The sequence below is a fragment of the Plectropomus leopardus genome, unplaced genomic scaffold (genome assembly GCF_026936395.1).
Source record: "Plectropomus leopardus strain MGB_pleo_1.0 unplaced genomic scaffold, ASM2693639v1 Contig61, whole genome shotgun sequence".
Taxonomy (NCBI): domain Eukaryota; kingdom Metazoa; phylum Chordata; class Actinopteri; order Perciformes; family Serranidae; genus Plectropomus; species Plectropomus leopardus.
In genome coordinates, this window is record NW_028274735.1 from 24,105 (window position 1) to 39,843 (window position 15,739).

The following is a 15,739-nucleotide window of genomic DNA, read 5'->3' on the forward strand; positions in this document are numbered from 1 at the left end:
GGCTTGTTGTTAGGGAAGCAGCGCACAGTTTTGGTGGGAACAGCAATGTCCATGCAGAAGTTCAGGTCGTCCGTGGTGCAGTGTGTGACCCCCTCAATGTCCTCGCTGTGTGGTTCTTGTAGCACACTCCAGTCAGTACACTCAAAGCAGCCCCTCAGAGCATCCACTGCCTCTGGAGACCATTTCCTGAAGGAGCGTGTAGTTGTGGGTTCCCTGAGTACCCGTGGTTTGTATAGGGGCTGGAGAAGGACAAGACTATGGTCTGATTTCCCCAGTGGAGGAAGAGGAAAGGAACAGTATGCATCCTTCACATTGGCATAAAGGAGGTCAATTGTCTTGTTTTCCTGGTCGGACAGTTAACAAACTGATGAAATGTTGGGAGAGTAGAGTCCAAGCTGACATGATTGAAATCACCAGAGACTGCAATGAAAGCCTCGGGGTGCTGTGTTTGCAGCGTCGCGATGTTAGAGTGGATGACGTCACATGCCACCTCCGCGTCTGCCCGCGGAGTAATGTAAACACAAACAGCAATGGCGTGGGAGAACTCTCTGGGCATGTAGTAAGGTCTGAGACTCACCGCAAGCAGCTCAATGTCCCGACAGCATACCGTCACTTTAACCGTTACATGTCCCGGGTTGCATCATCTTTTGTTAATTTCAAATAGTTGTTCTTATTAAAAATACTGTACACTGAAACCTGGGAAAACAAATTGCTTGATTTCTTTGGGAAGGAACATGGGAAGAATGCAATAAGCGATAACAAAAGATATGATGCAAATATTATTAAGAAGCCGGTAAAAAGTAGAGATTTCTGTAGAGTAGAGATTTCATCACACAGAAAAAAACATTCCACCACACAGTGTTGCCAACTTGGCAACTTTGTAGCTATATCTAGCGACTTTTCAAACCCCTTGGCGACTTAATTTGTCAAAAGCGACCAGCAACAAATGTAGCGAAGTTTCTTCTGGTCATCTGGGGAATGATTGTGTTGACAAAGCAAATCTAGCAACTTGTATTGACAAAGCTTAAAGCATCTAACACATCCCGCTCTGTGGTTCACATTACAACCAAGCTCCACGAGAGCCGAGTACAGCGAGGCGGCTGTCGTCTCCCTCTCCACTCACACAACACTCATGCAGCCAGTCTGACCAGCAGCCCCGCAGTCCCAACCTGCGGTGGACTCCGTGACCGCTCTGAGAGCCGCCCGCCCTGCAGATGAATCACGCGTGTCCAGCTTACGACCAATCACAGATGATGATTTTGTACAGTTACAGCAGAGACGTTATGTTTTTGTTTCCATTCTACCTGAAAGACCGGGAACAGTGTTGAGGAGTCTGCAACACTGTTTGATCTTTCAGGTAATCAGCAATAAGTTGAACATTCCGAGAAGACGAGTAGCACAGAGTGTAGAGATGAAGGTTTAAAATGAACTCGGTCTCTGAATGAAATGCACAGTTGTCAAAAAGCAGGCTACAAGAAAATCACCTGAAATAAATAAAAAAAAAAGGGAAGGAAAATAGAAATGAAAAGAAAGGACAACAAAGGAAAAGAAACATGTTTGCAAATGAACATATAAGTAACATATCCAAGTTTGCAGTAAAAGCAACTTTTATTAGCAAAATATTAAAATGAAAGCTCAAATAAAAGTATTATTTAACCCTTTAAAACCTGGGGGGAAAGTCTCATCATCAGAAGAGAGGTTTTAGTTTTCTTTTGAAAATATTTGGCGAGGTGGCTTCTCAGATATTCATAGGCAGTGTGTCCCAGAGCTTCAGGACCTTAGACCAGAGCAGACTTTGACTGCGTAGTTTGGCTACAAAGTCTTGGAAAAGTTTAAACCTTTAAAACAAGCCTTGTCAGGCTCCACTCGTAGCAGCCTAGACACGGGAACTGCAAGGAAATTTGGGCTGTTTTCTCCTACTGATTTTTTGAAAGCAATTATTTCCTACATAACAAACCTGACACTGTAGTTTCAGTCTTGGCAAAAGGTGTTTCCCTTACCGGGGATCAGAACCCGCCTCTACTCCGTGGAGGGCTATTCCAGGCAGACATCTCCTCGTTAGTATAGTGGTGAGTATCCCGCCTGTCACGTGGGAGACCGGGGTTCAATTCCCGACGGGAGGTTAGTTGACTTTTTCGAACATGCTGCGTGGCCTCAACTGCGTCTCTGTCAGAGGGCTAAACAACATTGCTGAATCGGCTGGCAACAAAAAAGTGGCAACAACAGCAAGAGCACTGTGATAGTCATGTCCGGATGGTCCACTGACTGACGTCTCTCAGTTCACATGAAAGGCCCTTCAGTAAAAGCTTCAATGACGCAAAGGACTCCCTGCATTGGCCGAGAATCGAACCCGGGCCTCCCGCGTGGCAGGCGAGAATTCTACCACTGAACCACCAATGCTGTGGTGGACATCACAGTTGTGCCTGAGTCAGAAATGCATGCACATAACACAGACTGTGACAGTGACCAATCTGAATGAAGGGGCATGGACAAGGTCAGACAGCCCAAGTGTATCCAAGACTATAACACACATGGGAGGAGTGGACCTGCATGACCAGTTTGTCAGCCGCTACAGAGTCAACATCCGGTCCAAGAAGTGGTGGTGGCCATGCTTCAGCTGGGCCCTGAACAGTGCCATGGTGAACAGCTGGTGCTATTACTGGTACACAAGGCTGTATGTTATTTAGCGATATCACAATGGAGTTTGTGATGTTTGACTCGAGGTCATCGCTAGTGCTGTTCGGTCGACAAAAGCAACAGCGATGATATCCAGACCAACATCACAAACCCAAGTGTGATATTGCTTTTACAAACATTCTACATATGGGGTATGACGCTGTAGAAAGGATGATATTGATGATTCATCAGTAGCATCATATGCAAACAATAACATGGTACATTCATGCATCTATCAGGCTTGTTTTGTCATTTATTTGGGTCCTGGTAAAGCGGGGAGAAGGATCTCCTCTCCTTCTCCTCCTCCTCCTTGTATTTTTGATTCAAAGGTTATTTATGCATAAAGAAACCAGTTCAAATTGTTGTTGTTTTGTATTTTATACAGGGGAACCAAGGTTTGAACCATGATCATTAGCTACCTTCCGGGACGATAATATCCATTGGTATCCATGTACAGTTTTGCAGCGACGGCGATCTACTTAATTTGATAGTGTTGGAGCAGTTTAAAAATTCTATACCTGAGCATGTGACTATATATGAGTGAGAACAGGGTGAAGATGGCAGCTGAGGCCGCTGCCTCGGCTGATGAGTAGGCTTTGACTCGTGGTCATCGAGAAGGAAGCGTTGGCATTGATCCTGGCTTTGCAGCATTTTAGATAGATAGATAGATAGATAGATAGATAGATAGATAGGTACTTTATTGATCCCGAGGAAATTTAAGTAACCAGCAGCATAATAAACATACAGAATAGAATATAGACCAATAAATATACAAGCAATATATACAGAGAAAAGGAGAGATGCAGAATATGCAAAAACGCAAGATATAAAACAACAATAAACAATAAAAACAGTGCAATACCAGTATGAACAGTGCAACAGTGCAAACAGTGTTTGTCTGTGTGAGGAGGAATCGAAGAGTCGTATGGCCTGTGGGACAAACGACTTCCTCAGCCTGTCAGTGGAGCAGGACAGGGACAGCAGCCTGTCACTGAAGACACTCCTCTGCCTGATGATGATGCCGTGCAACTTCTGCTCCAACTTCCTGCTGTAGGACTCCTTCGCTTCTCTCAGTCGGACCTCGAGTTCTCCTGTCTGCCGCTTCAGCTCTGCCCAGTCTCTGTCTTGAAACGCCCTCTTTTTCTTGTTGAGGAGGTTTTGACATCGCTGGTAATCCAGGGCTTGTTGTTAGGGAAGCAGCGCACAGTTTTGGTGGGAACAGCAATGTCCATGCAGAAGTTCAGGTCGTCCGTGGTGCAGTGTGTGACCCCCTCAATGTCCTCGCTGTGTGGTTCTTGTAGCACACTCCAGTCAGTGCACTCAAAGCAGCCCCTCAGAGCATCCACTGCCTCTGGAGACCATTTCCTGAAGGAGCGTGTAGTTGTGGGTTCCCTGAGTACCCGTGGTTTTGTATAGGGGCTGGAGAAGGACAAGACTATGGTCTGATTTCCCCAGTGGAGGAAGAGGAAAGGGAACAGTATGCATCCTTCACATTGGCATAAAGGAGGTCAATTGTCTTGTTTTTCCTGGTCGGACAGTTAACAAACTGATGAAATGTTGGGAGAGTAGAGTCCAAGCTGACATGATTGAAATCACCAGAGACTGCAATGAAAGCCTCGGGGTGCTGTGTTTGCAGCGTCGCGATGTTAGAGTGGATGACGTCACATGCCACCTCCGCGTCTGCCAGCGGAGTAATGTAAACACAAACAGCAATGGCGTGGGAGAACTCTCTGGGCATGTAGTAAGGTCTGAGACTCACCGCAGCAGCTCAATGTCCCGACAGCATACCGTCACTTTAACCGTTACATGTCGGGTTGCACCATCTGTTGTTAATGAACAGTGCGAGTCCCCGCCTTTTGCGTTTGCCGGTTAGCTTAAGCGTCCTGTCCGCTCGTACATTGGTGAATCCTGGCAAATCTATATTAGTATTCGGAGTGATGCCGGTTAGCCACGTCTCCGTGAAGCACATCAGGCTACACTCCTGTAGATTTTCTGGTTCTTCACCAGAGCCGCCAGCTCGTCGGTCTTGTTGGTCAGTGCGTTTACATTCCCCATGACGACGGATGGAATGGATGGCTTGTACCTCCACCGCTTTGCTTTCTGCCTAGCCTTCACCTTAAGCGCCCGGCTCTGCAGCCCCGATGCGGCCGTCTCAGCTCCTCTGGTACAAAGCAAAAGCTGCCGTTTTTCCCCATTGTCCGGAGAGAGCAGCTGTCCCTTGAATAAACAAGGTTATGGCTTCCGGGAGATAAAATAGCCATCGGATATAATAAGAGCTGCCCAGTATGTGCAGTATAAAAGTGAAGAAGGAGGAAAAGTTAAAAAAAAAAAAAAACAGCGATGAAAAACACAAGTTAAACTACAGAGCTACTGGTGAGGCTGCCACTTTCGCATCGGCACCGGAAGTATGTTAGTTCAGATCCTGTGGTGGTCTTCACAGATCACAACCCTTTGACTTTCCTTAACTCGTTGCAGTGTCCTAACCAGAGGCTGGTTCGCTGGGCTCTGTTCCTGCAGTCCTGCAGTTTGGACATTAAATCACATCAAAGGGGCGGGACAATGTGGTGGCGGACGCGTTGTCCCGTGCACCTTGTTAGCGATATGTCCTTCTGTTTGTTATAGTGTGTGATTTTCCTCTTGGCTCTGTCTAGTGTCCTTGGCCTCCCTCTGGCCCCTTAAAGGTGCTTCTAGGATCCAGTTGCTGGGGACCGAGGGGGAGCCATGGTACCAAGGTGGACCAAAGTGGTGAGGTGTTCTTTTTTTTAAAATGCTTTTTCTGTTATTTTGTTGGGGTTTGTTGGGTTGTTTGGTCTTTGTTTTGTTAGTTGGGTTTAGCTGGTGGGTTGGTTGTATACCCTCACAAACAAAACAAAAAACAAAATTACAATCCATCTTTTTAAACCTGACAGGGGGTAGCACTGCTGTCTATATCTTTCGTCCATGTGCTTCTTTTGTCCTTCAGAGAAGCTGACCAGATTTATACCAGCAGCACATTTCCATGTTCTGCAACATGCATAAACAGCACACCACCACATGTACTCCCCCTGAGGGGCAGCGTTTAGGGACATGGTGGAAGTTGCAGATCTTTGATCATCGCCAGTAACAGCAGCTAGGCATGCAGCGTCAGGAAACATGTGATGTTTGAGATATGATCACAAAAATGTCTCCTTGTTTCCGCCCGGTTGGCGAAGGTGATAACCACTACGCTACGGAAACGCGATAAAAGTTGTTATGCTGCGTACAGTGACAATCAGATATTAGTCTTCCGTGCTTGGTTAATAGGTGCTGAAAGCGACCTATAGTCACGTTGGACAGTTTGAACAACGAGTTGTTCCAAAACGTGTCATATGTTTACGCCCGGTTTTGAAAGTGGGGACCTTTTGTGCAGGAACCGGATATAGTGATCACTAACTTTACTAACTTTTCCCATTCATTGTCTATGGTAGAGACTATCACTACAGATGCAATATATTTTTGGCCAAAAGTGGAATTGTGGTGGCGCTGTTTCCCCCACTTTTTTAAGGAGATGAGTTTATCTTAGTTTATCTAGTTCCCTCGTCTTTCTCCTACTGCCAGCTAGTGGCCTTAGTTATGCGTAATTTTGTAATTAACTTTATAGTTCTATCGTGTTTTGCATTTATTGTATAATGTTAAACAATAATCCCATATCTAAGTAATTATTAATTAAGTTCTTTATAGTCCATTGGATAACGTTATGTGTGATTACTTAATAAGGTCAAACCAAGGATCTTCAAAGCTGTGTGTGTTTGAGGCGTGATCGGGATGATGGCAAACACCATGTTCAAGCATAATGGTGTCCACATGTTTGTTATTACTGCAATAGGACAATAGTGGTGATGAGATACGTGACTTTATACATAACGGGTCAAATTGAGTAATTCATCACAAGGTACCCCTCCCTGAGCTACCACCTTATCGTGGTGGTGGGGTTTACGTGTCCCAGTGATCCTAGGGAGCTCAGTTGTCGGGGGCTTTATGCCCTGGTAGGGTCACCATGGCAAACAGGTCCTAGGGAGGAACTACACAAAGTGTAGCTCAGCGGACCCCTATGATGAACGAGACAAATGGTCCAGAGTTTCCCTCGCCCGGACGTGGGTCACGGGGCCCACCCTGGAGCCAGGCCTGGGGTGGGGCTTGATGTGAGCACCTGGTTGCCGGGCCTTTACCCATGGGGCCTGGCGGACACAACCCGAAAAGGCGGCGTGGGACCTCCTGCCCATGGGCTCCAACACCCGTGGGAGGGGGCCATAGGGTCGGGTGCCATGTGAGTTGGGCAACAGCGAAGCGGGGACCTTGGCGGTCTGATCCTTGGCTGCAGAAGCTAGCTCTGGGGACGTGGAATGTCACCTCTCTGGTGGGGAAGGAGCCTGAGCTGGTGCGAGACTGTATAAATAATAAAGGGCTGCGTCAGTGTTGAATAATACAAAAAGAGCACATATTTCTGAAATTGTCATGTTTTCTTATTTAAAATACTGTACACTGAAACCTGGGACAGCAAATTGCTTGATTTCTTTGGGAAGGAACATGGGAAGAATGCAATAAGCGATAACAAAAGATATGATGCAAATATTATTAAGAAGCCGGTAAAAAGTAGAGATTTCTGTTATCATATTCCAAACATCACACGCTTCCTGATGCTGCATGACTAGCTGCTGCTGCTGGCGATGATTGAGAGATCTGTAACTTCCAACGTATCCCTAAACACGGCCCTCAGGGGAGTACATGTGTGGTGTTTGGCGGCATGTCGCAGAACATGGAAATGTGCTGCTGGTATAAATCTGGTCAGGTGGTTTTGAAAGGTTCACATTACAACCAAGCTCACGAGAGCCGAGTACAGCGAGGCGGCTGTCGTCTCCTCTCCACTCACACAACACTCATGCAGCCAGTCTGACCAGCAGCCCCGCAGTCCCAACCTGCAGTGGACTCCGTGACCGCTCTGAGAGCTGCCCGCCCTGCAGATGAATCACGCGTGTCCAGTTGTACAGTTACAGCAGAGACGTTATGTTTTGTTTCCATTCTACCTGAAAGACCGGGAACAGTGTTGAGGAGTCTGCAACACTGTTCCCGGTCTTTCAGGTAGTCATCAATAAGTTGAACATTCCGAGAAGACGAGTAGCACAGAGTGTAGAGATGAAGGTTTAAAATGAACTCGGTCTCTGAATGAAATGCACAGTTGTCAAAAAGCAGGCTACAAGAAAATCACCTGAAATAAATAAAAAAAAAAAAGGGAAGGAAAATAGAAATGAAAAGAAAGGACAACAAAGGAAAAGAAACATGTTTGAAAATGAACATATAACTAACATATCCAAGTTTGCAGTAAAGCAACTTTTATTAGCAAAATATTAAAATGAAAGCTCAAATAAAAGTATTATTTAACCCTTTAAAACCTGGGGGGAAAAAGTCTCATCATCAGAAGAGAGGTTTTTAGTTTTCTTTTGAAAATATTTGGCGAGGTGGCTTCTCAGATATTCATAGGCAGTGTGTCCCAGAGCTTCAGGACCTTAGACCAGAGCAGACTTTGACTGCGTGGTTTGGCTACATAGTCTTGGAAAAGTTTAAATGAAATGAAATAAAAAGTTTAATGCTTCAGCTGGGCCCTGAACAGTGCCATGGTGAACAGCTGGTGCTATTACTGGTACACAAGGCTGTATGTTATTTAGCGATATCACAATGGAGTTTGTGATGTTTGACTCGAGGTCATCGCTAGTGCTGTTCGGTCGACAAAAGCAACAGCGATGATATCCAGACCAACATCACAAACCCAAGTGTGATATTGCTTTTACAGAACATTCTACATATGGGGTATGACGCTGTAGAAAGGATGATATTGATGATTCATCAGTAGCATCATATGCAAACAATAACATGGTACATTCATGCATCTATCAGGCTTGTTTTGTCATTTATTTGGGTCCTGGTAAGCGGGGAGAAGGATCTCCTCTCCTTCTCCTCCTCCTCCTTGTATTTTTGATTCAAAGGTTATTTATGCATAAAGAAACCAGTTCAAATTGTTGTTGTTTTGTATTTTATACAGGGGGAACCAAGGTTTGAACCATGATCATTAGCTACCTTCCCGGGACGATAATATCCATTGGTATCCATGTACAGTTTTGCAGCGACGGCGATCTGCGCAATTTGATAGTGTTGGAGCAGTTTAAAATTCTATACCTGAGCATGTGACTATATATATGAGTGAGAACAGGGTGAAGATGGCAGCTGAGGCCGCTGCCTCGCTGATGAGTAGGCTTTGACTCGTGGTCATCGAGAAGGAAGCGTTGGCATTGATCCTGGCTTTGCAGCATTTTAGATAGATAGATAGATAGATAGATAGATAGATAGATAGATAGGTACTTTATTGATCCCGAGGAAATTTAAGTAACCAGCAGCATAATAAACATACAGAATAGAATATAGACCAATAAATATACAAGCAATATATACAGAGAAAAAGAGAGATGCAGAATATGCAAAACGCAAGATATAAAACAACAATAAACAATAAAAACAGTGCAATACCAGTATGAACAGTGCAACAGTGCAAACAGTGTTTGTCTGTGTGAGGAGGAATCGAAGAGTCGTATGGCCTGTGGGACAAACGACTTCCTCAGCCTGTCAGTGGAGCAGGACAGGGACAGCAGCCTGTCACTGAAGACACTCCTCTGCCTGATGATGATGCCGTGCAACTTCTGCTCCAGCTTCCTGCTGTAGGACTCCTTCGCTTCTCTCAGTCGGACCTCGAGTTCTCCCTTGCACGCGCTTCAGCTCTGCCGGTCTCTGTCTTGAAACGCCCTCTTTTTCTTGTTGAGGAGGTTTTTGACATCGCTGGTAATCCAGGGCTTGTTGTTAGGGAAGCAGCGCACAGTTTTGGTGGGAACAGCAATGTCCATGCAGAAGTTCAGGTCGTCCGTGGTGCAGTGTGTGACCCCCTCAATGTCCTCGCTGTGTGGTTCTTGTAGCACACTCCAGTCAGTACACTCAAAGCAGCCCCTCAGAGCATCCACTGCCTCTGGAGACCATTTCCTGAAGGAGCGTGTAGTTGTGGGTTCCCTGAGTACCCGTGGTTTGTATAGGGGCTGGAGAAGGACAAGACTATGGTCTGATTTCCCCAGTGGAGGAAGAGGAAAGGAACAGTATGCATCCTTCACATTGGCATAAAGGAGGTCAATTGTCTTGTTTTCCTGGTCGGACAGTTAACAAACTGATGAAATGTTGGGAGAGTAGAGTCCAAGCTGACATGATTGAAATCACCAGAGACTGCAATGAAAGCCTCGGGGTGCTGTGTTTGCAGCGTCGCGATGTTAGAGTGGATGACGTCACATACCACCTCCGCGTCTGCCAGCGGAGTAATGTAAACACAAACAGCAATGGCGTGGGAGAACTCTCTGGGCATGTAGTAAGGTCTGAGACTCACGCAAGCAGCTCAATGTCCCGACAGCATACCGTCACTTTAACCGTTACATGTCCCGGGTTGCACCATCTGTTGTTAATTTAAAATAGTTGTTCTTATTTAAAATACTGTACACTGAAACCTGGGAAAACAAATTGCTTGATTTCTTTGGGAAGGAACATGGGAAGAATGCAATAAGCGATAACAAAGATATGATGCAAATATTATTAAGAAGCCGGTAAAAAGTAGAGATTTCTGTAGAGTAGAGATTTCATCACACAGAAAAAACATTCCACCACACAGTGTTGCCAACTTGGCAACTTTGTAGCTATATCTAGCGACTTTTCAAACCCCTTGGCGACTTAATTTGTCAAAAGCGACCAGCAACAAATGTAGCGAGTTTCTTCTGGTCATCTGGGGAATGATTGTGTTGACAAAGCAAATCTAGCAACTTGTATTGACAAAGCTTAAAGCATCTAACACATCCCGCTCTGTGGTTCACATTACAACCAAGCTCACGAGAGCCGAGTACAGCGAGGCGGCTGTCGTCTCCTCTCCACTCACACAACACTCATGCAGCCAGTCTGACCAGCAGCCCGCAGTCCCAACCTGCGGTGGACTCCGTGACCGCTCTGAGAGCCGCCCGCCCTGCAGATGAATCACGCGTGTCCAGCTTACGACCAATCACAGATGATGATTTTGTACAGTTACAGCAGAGACGTTATGTTTTTGTTTCCATTCTACCTGAAAGACCGGGAACAGTGTTGAGGAGTCTGCAACACTGTTCCCGGTCTTTCAGGTAGTCATCAATAAGTTGAACATTCCGAGAAGACGAGTAGCACAGAGTGTAGAGATGAAGGTTTAAAATGAACTCGGTCTCTGAATGAAATGCACAGTTGTCAAAAAGCAGGCTACAAGAAAATCACCTGAAATAAATAAAAAAAAAAAGGGAAGGAAAATAGAAATGAAAAGAAAGGACAACAAAGGAAAAGAAACATGTTTGCAAATGAACATATAAGTAACATATCCAAGTTTGCAGTAAAGCAACTTTTATTAGCAAAATATTAAAATGAAAGCTCAAATAAAAGTATTATTTAACCCTTTAAAACCTGGGGGGGAAAAGTCTCATCATCAGAAAAGAGGTTTTTAGTTTTCTTTTGAAAATATTTGGCGAGGTGGCTTCTCAGATATTCATAGGCAGTGTGTCCCAGAGCTTCAGGACCTTAGACCAGAGCAGACTTTGACTGCGTGGTTTGGCTACAAAGTCTTGGAAAAGTTTAAACCTTTAAAACAAGCCTTGTCAGGCTCCACCTCGTAGCAGCCTAGACACGGGAACTGCAAGGAAATTTGGGCTGTTTTCTCCTACTGATTTTTTGAAAGCAATTATTTCCTACATAACAAACCTGACACTGTAGTTTCAGTCTTGGCAAAAGGTGTTGCACTGACCGGGAATCGAACCCGCCTCTACTCCGTGGAGGGCTATTCCAGGCAGACATCTCCTCGTTAGTATAGTGGTGAGTATCCCCGCCTGTCACGTGGGAGACCGGGGTTCAATTCCCCGACGGGGAGGTTAGTTGACTTTTCGAACATGCTGCGTGGCCTCAACTCGTCTCTGTCAGAGGGCTAAACAACATTGCTGAATCGGCTGGCAACAAAAAAAGTGGCAACAACAGCAAGAGCACTGTGATAGTCATGTCCGGATGGTCCACTGACTGGCGTCTCTCAGTTCACATGAAAGGCCCTTCAGTAAAGCTTCAATGACGCAAAGGACTCCCTGCATTGGCCGGGAATCGAACCCGGGCCTCCCGCGTGGCAGGCGAGAATTCTACCACTGAACCACCAATGCTGTGGTGGACATCACAGTTGTGCCTGAGTCAGAAATGCATGCACATAACACAGACTGTGACAGTGACCAATCTGAATGAAGGGCATGGACAAGGTCAGACAGCCCAAGTGTATCCAAGACTATAACACACATGGGAGGAGTGGACCTGCATGACCAGTTTGTCAGCCGCTACAGAGTCAACATCCGGTCCAAGAAGTGGTGGTGGCCATGCTTCAGCTGGGCCCTGAACAGTGCCATGGTGAACAGCTGGTGCTATTACTGGTACACAAGGCTGTATGTTATTTAGCGATATCACAATGGAGTTTGTGATGTTTGACTCGAGGTCATCGCTAGTGCTGTTCGGTCGACAAAAGCAACAGCGATGTTATCCAGACCAACATCACAATCCCAAGTGTGATATTGCTTTTACAGAACATTCTACATATGGGGTATGACGCTGTAGAAAGGATGATATTGATGATTCATCAGTAGCATCATATGCAAACAATAACATGGTACATTCATGCATCTATCAGGCTTGTTTTGTCATTTATTTGGGTCCTGGTAAAGCGGGGAGAAGGATCTCCTCTCCTTCTCCTCCTCCTCCTTGTATTTTTGATTCAAAGGTTATTTATGCATAAAGAAACCAGTTCAAATTGTTGTTGTTTTGTATTTTATACAGGGGGAACCAAGGTTTGAACCATGATCATTAGCTACCTTCCGGGACGATAATATCCATTGGTATCCATGTACAGTTTTGCAGCGACGGCGATCTGCGCCAATTTGATAGTGTTGGAGCAGTTTAAAAATTCTATACCTGAGCATGTGAATATATATATGAGTGAGAACAGGGTGAAGATGGCAGCTGAGGACGATGCCTCGGCTGATGAGTAGGCTTTGACTCGTGGTCATCGAGAAGGAAAGCGTTGGCATTGATCCTGGCTTTGCAGCATTTTAGATAGATAGATAGATAGATAGATAGATAGATAGGTACTTTATTGATCCCGAGGAAATTTAAGTAACCAGCAGCATAATAAACATACAGAATAGAATATAGACCAATAAATATACAAGCAATATATACAGAGAAAAGAGAGATGCAGAATATGCAAAAACGCAAGATATAAAACAACAATAAACAATAAAAACAGTGCAATACCAGTATGAACAGTGCAACAGTGCAAACAGTGTTTGTCTGTGTGAGGAGGAATCGAAGAGTCGTATGGCCTGTGGGACAAACGACTTCCTCAGCCTGTCAGTGGAGCAGGACAGGGACAGCAGCCTGTCACTGAAGACACTCCTCTGCCTGCTGATGATGCCGTGCAACTTCTGCTCCAGCTTCCTGCTGTAGGACTCCTTCGCTTCTCTCAGTCGGACCTCGAGTTCTCCTGTCTGCAGCTTCAGCTCTGCCCGGTCTCTGTCTTGAAACGCCCTCTTTTTTCTTGTTGAGTAGGTTTTTGACATCGCTGGTAATCCAGGGCTTGTTGTTAGGGAAGCAGCGCACAGTTTTGGTGGGAACAGCAATGTCCATGCAGAAGTTCAGGTCGTCCGTGGTGCAGTGTGTGACCCCCTCAATGTCCTCGCTGTGTGGTTCTTGTAGCACACTCCAGTCAGTGCACTCAAAGCAGCCCCTCAGAGCATCCACTGCCTCTGGAGACCATTTCCTGAAGGAGCGTGTAGTTGTGGGTTCCCTGAGTACCCGTGGTTTGTATAGGGGCTGGAGAAGGACAAGACTATGGTCTGATTTCCCCAGTGGAGGAAGAGGAAAGGAACAGTATGCATCCTTCACATTGGCATAAAGGAGGTCAATTGTCTTGTTTTTCCTGGTCGGACAGTTAACAAACTGATGAAATGTTGGGAGAGTAGAGTCCAAGCTGACATGATTGAAATCACCAGAGACTGCAATGAAAGCCTCGGGGTGCTGTGTTTGCAGCGTCGCGATGTTAGAGTGGATGACGTCACATGCCACCTCAGCGTCTGCCAGCGGAGTAATGTAAACACAAACAGCAATGGCGTGGGAGAACTCTCTGGGCATGTAGTAAGGTCTGAGACTCACCGCAAGCAGCTCAATGTCCCGACAGCATACCGTCACTTTAACCGTTACATGTCGGGTTGCACCATCTGTTGTTAATGAACAGTGCGAGTCCCCGCCTTTGCGTTTGCGGTTAGCTTAGCGTCCCTGTCCGCTCGTACAGTGGTGAATCCAGGCAAATCCACATTAGCATCCGGAGTGATGCGGTTATACGTCTCCGTGAAGCACATCAGGCTACACTCCCTGTAGATTTTCTGGTTCTTCACCAGAGCCGCCAGCTCGTCGGTCTTGTTGGTCAGTGCGTTTACATTCCCCATGACGACGGATGGAATGGATGGCTTGTACCTCCACCGCTTTGCTTTCTGCCTAGCCTTCACCTTAAGCGCCCGGCTCTGCAGCCCTGCACGGGCCGTCTCAGCTCCTCTGGTACAAAGCAAAAGCTGCTGCGTTTTCCCCATTGTCCGGAGAGAGAGCAGCTGTCCCCTTGAATAAACAAGGTTATTTCTTCCAGGAGATAAAATATCCATCGGATATAATAAGAACTGCCCAGTATGTGCAGTATAAAAGTGAAGAGGAGGAAAAGTTAAAAAAAAAAAAAAAACAGCGATGAAAACACAAGTTAAACTACAGAGCTACTGGTGAGGCTGCCACTCGCATCGGCGCCGGAAGTATGTTAGTTCAGATCCTGTGGTGGTCTTCACAGATCACAACCCTTTGACTTTCCTTAACTCGTTGCAGTGTCCTAACCAGAGGCTGGTTCGCTGGGCTCTGTTCCTGCAGTCCTGCAGTTTGGACATTCGTCACATCAAAGGCGGGACAATGTGGTGGCGGACGCGTTGTCCCGTGCACCTTGTTAGCGATATGTCCTTCTGTTTGTTATAGTGGGTGATTTTCCTCTTGGCTCTGTCTAGTGTCCTTGGCCTCCCTCTGGCCCCTTAAAGGTGCTTCTAGGATCCAGTTGCTGGGGACCGAGGGAGCCATGGTACCAAGGTGGACCAAAGTGGTGAGGTGTTCTTTTTTTTTTTAAAATGCTTTTTCTGTTCTTTTGTTGGGGTTTGTTGGGTTGTTTGGTCTTTGTTTTTGTAGTTGGGTTTAGCTGGTGGGTTGGTTGTATACCCTCACAAACAAAACAAAAAACAAAATTACAATCCATCTTTTTAAACCTGACAGGGGGTAGCACTGCTGTCTATATCTTTCGTCCATGTGCTTCTTTTGTCCTTCAGAGAAGCTGACCAGATTTATACCAGCAGCACATTTCCATGTTCTGCAACATGCCGCTAAACAGCACACCACCACACATGTACTCCCCCTGAGGGCCGTGTTTAGGGACATGGTGGAAGTTGCAGATCTTTTGATCATCGCCAGTAACAGCAGCTAGTCATGCAGCGTCAGGAAACATGTGATGTTTGAGATATGATCACAAAAATGTCTCCTTGTTTCCGCCCGGTTGGCGAAGGTGATAACCACTACGCTACGGAAACGCGATAAAAAGTTGTTATGCTGCGTACAGTGACAATCAGATATTAGTCTTCCGTGCTTGGTTAATAGGTGCTGAAAGCGACCTATGGTCACGTTAATACAGTTTGAACAACGAGTTGTTCCAAAAGCGTGTCATATGTTTACGCCCGGTTTTGAAAGTGGGGACCTTTTGTGCAGGAACCGGATATAGTGATCACTAACTTTACTAACTTTTCCCATTCATTGTCTATGGTAGAGACTATCACTACAGATGCAATATATTTTTGGCCAAAAGTGGAATTGTGGTGGCGCTGTTTCCCCCACTTTTTTAAGGAGATGA

The 15,739-nt window shown here is 45.8% G+C and overlaps 3 non-coding genes across 3 annotated transcripts; 1 reads left to right on the forward strand and 2 right to left on the reverse strand.

The window, feature by feature from the left end:
- Positions 1-2,329: 2,329 nt before the first annotated feature.
- trnag-gcc (transfer RNA glycine (anticodon GCC)) lies at positions 2,330-2,400 on the reverse strand. The gene has a single exon. It is a non-coding gene; the product is annotated as a tRNA-Gly (tRNA).
- A 9,181-nt stretch (positions 2,401-11,581) lies between these two features.
- On the forward strand, positions 11,582-11,653 carry trnad-guc (transfer RNA aspartic acid (anticodon GUC)). Its single transcript has one exon. It is a non-coding gene; the product is annotated as a tRNA-Asp (tRNA).
- A 206-nt stretch (positions 11,654-11,859) lies between these two features.
- trnag-gcc (transfer RNA glycine (anticodon GCC)) lies at positions 11,860-11,930 on the reverse strand. Its single transcript has one exon. It is a non-coding gene; the product is annotated as a tRNA-Gly (tRNA).
- Between the last annotated feature and the right edge of the window lie 3,809 nt (positions 11,931-15,739).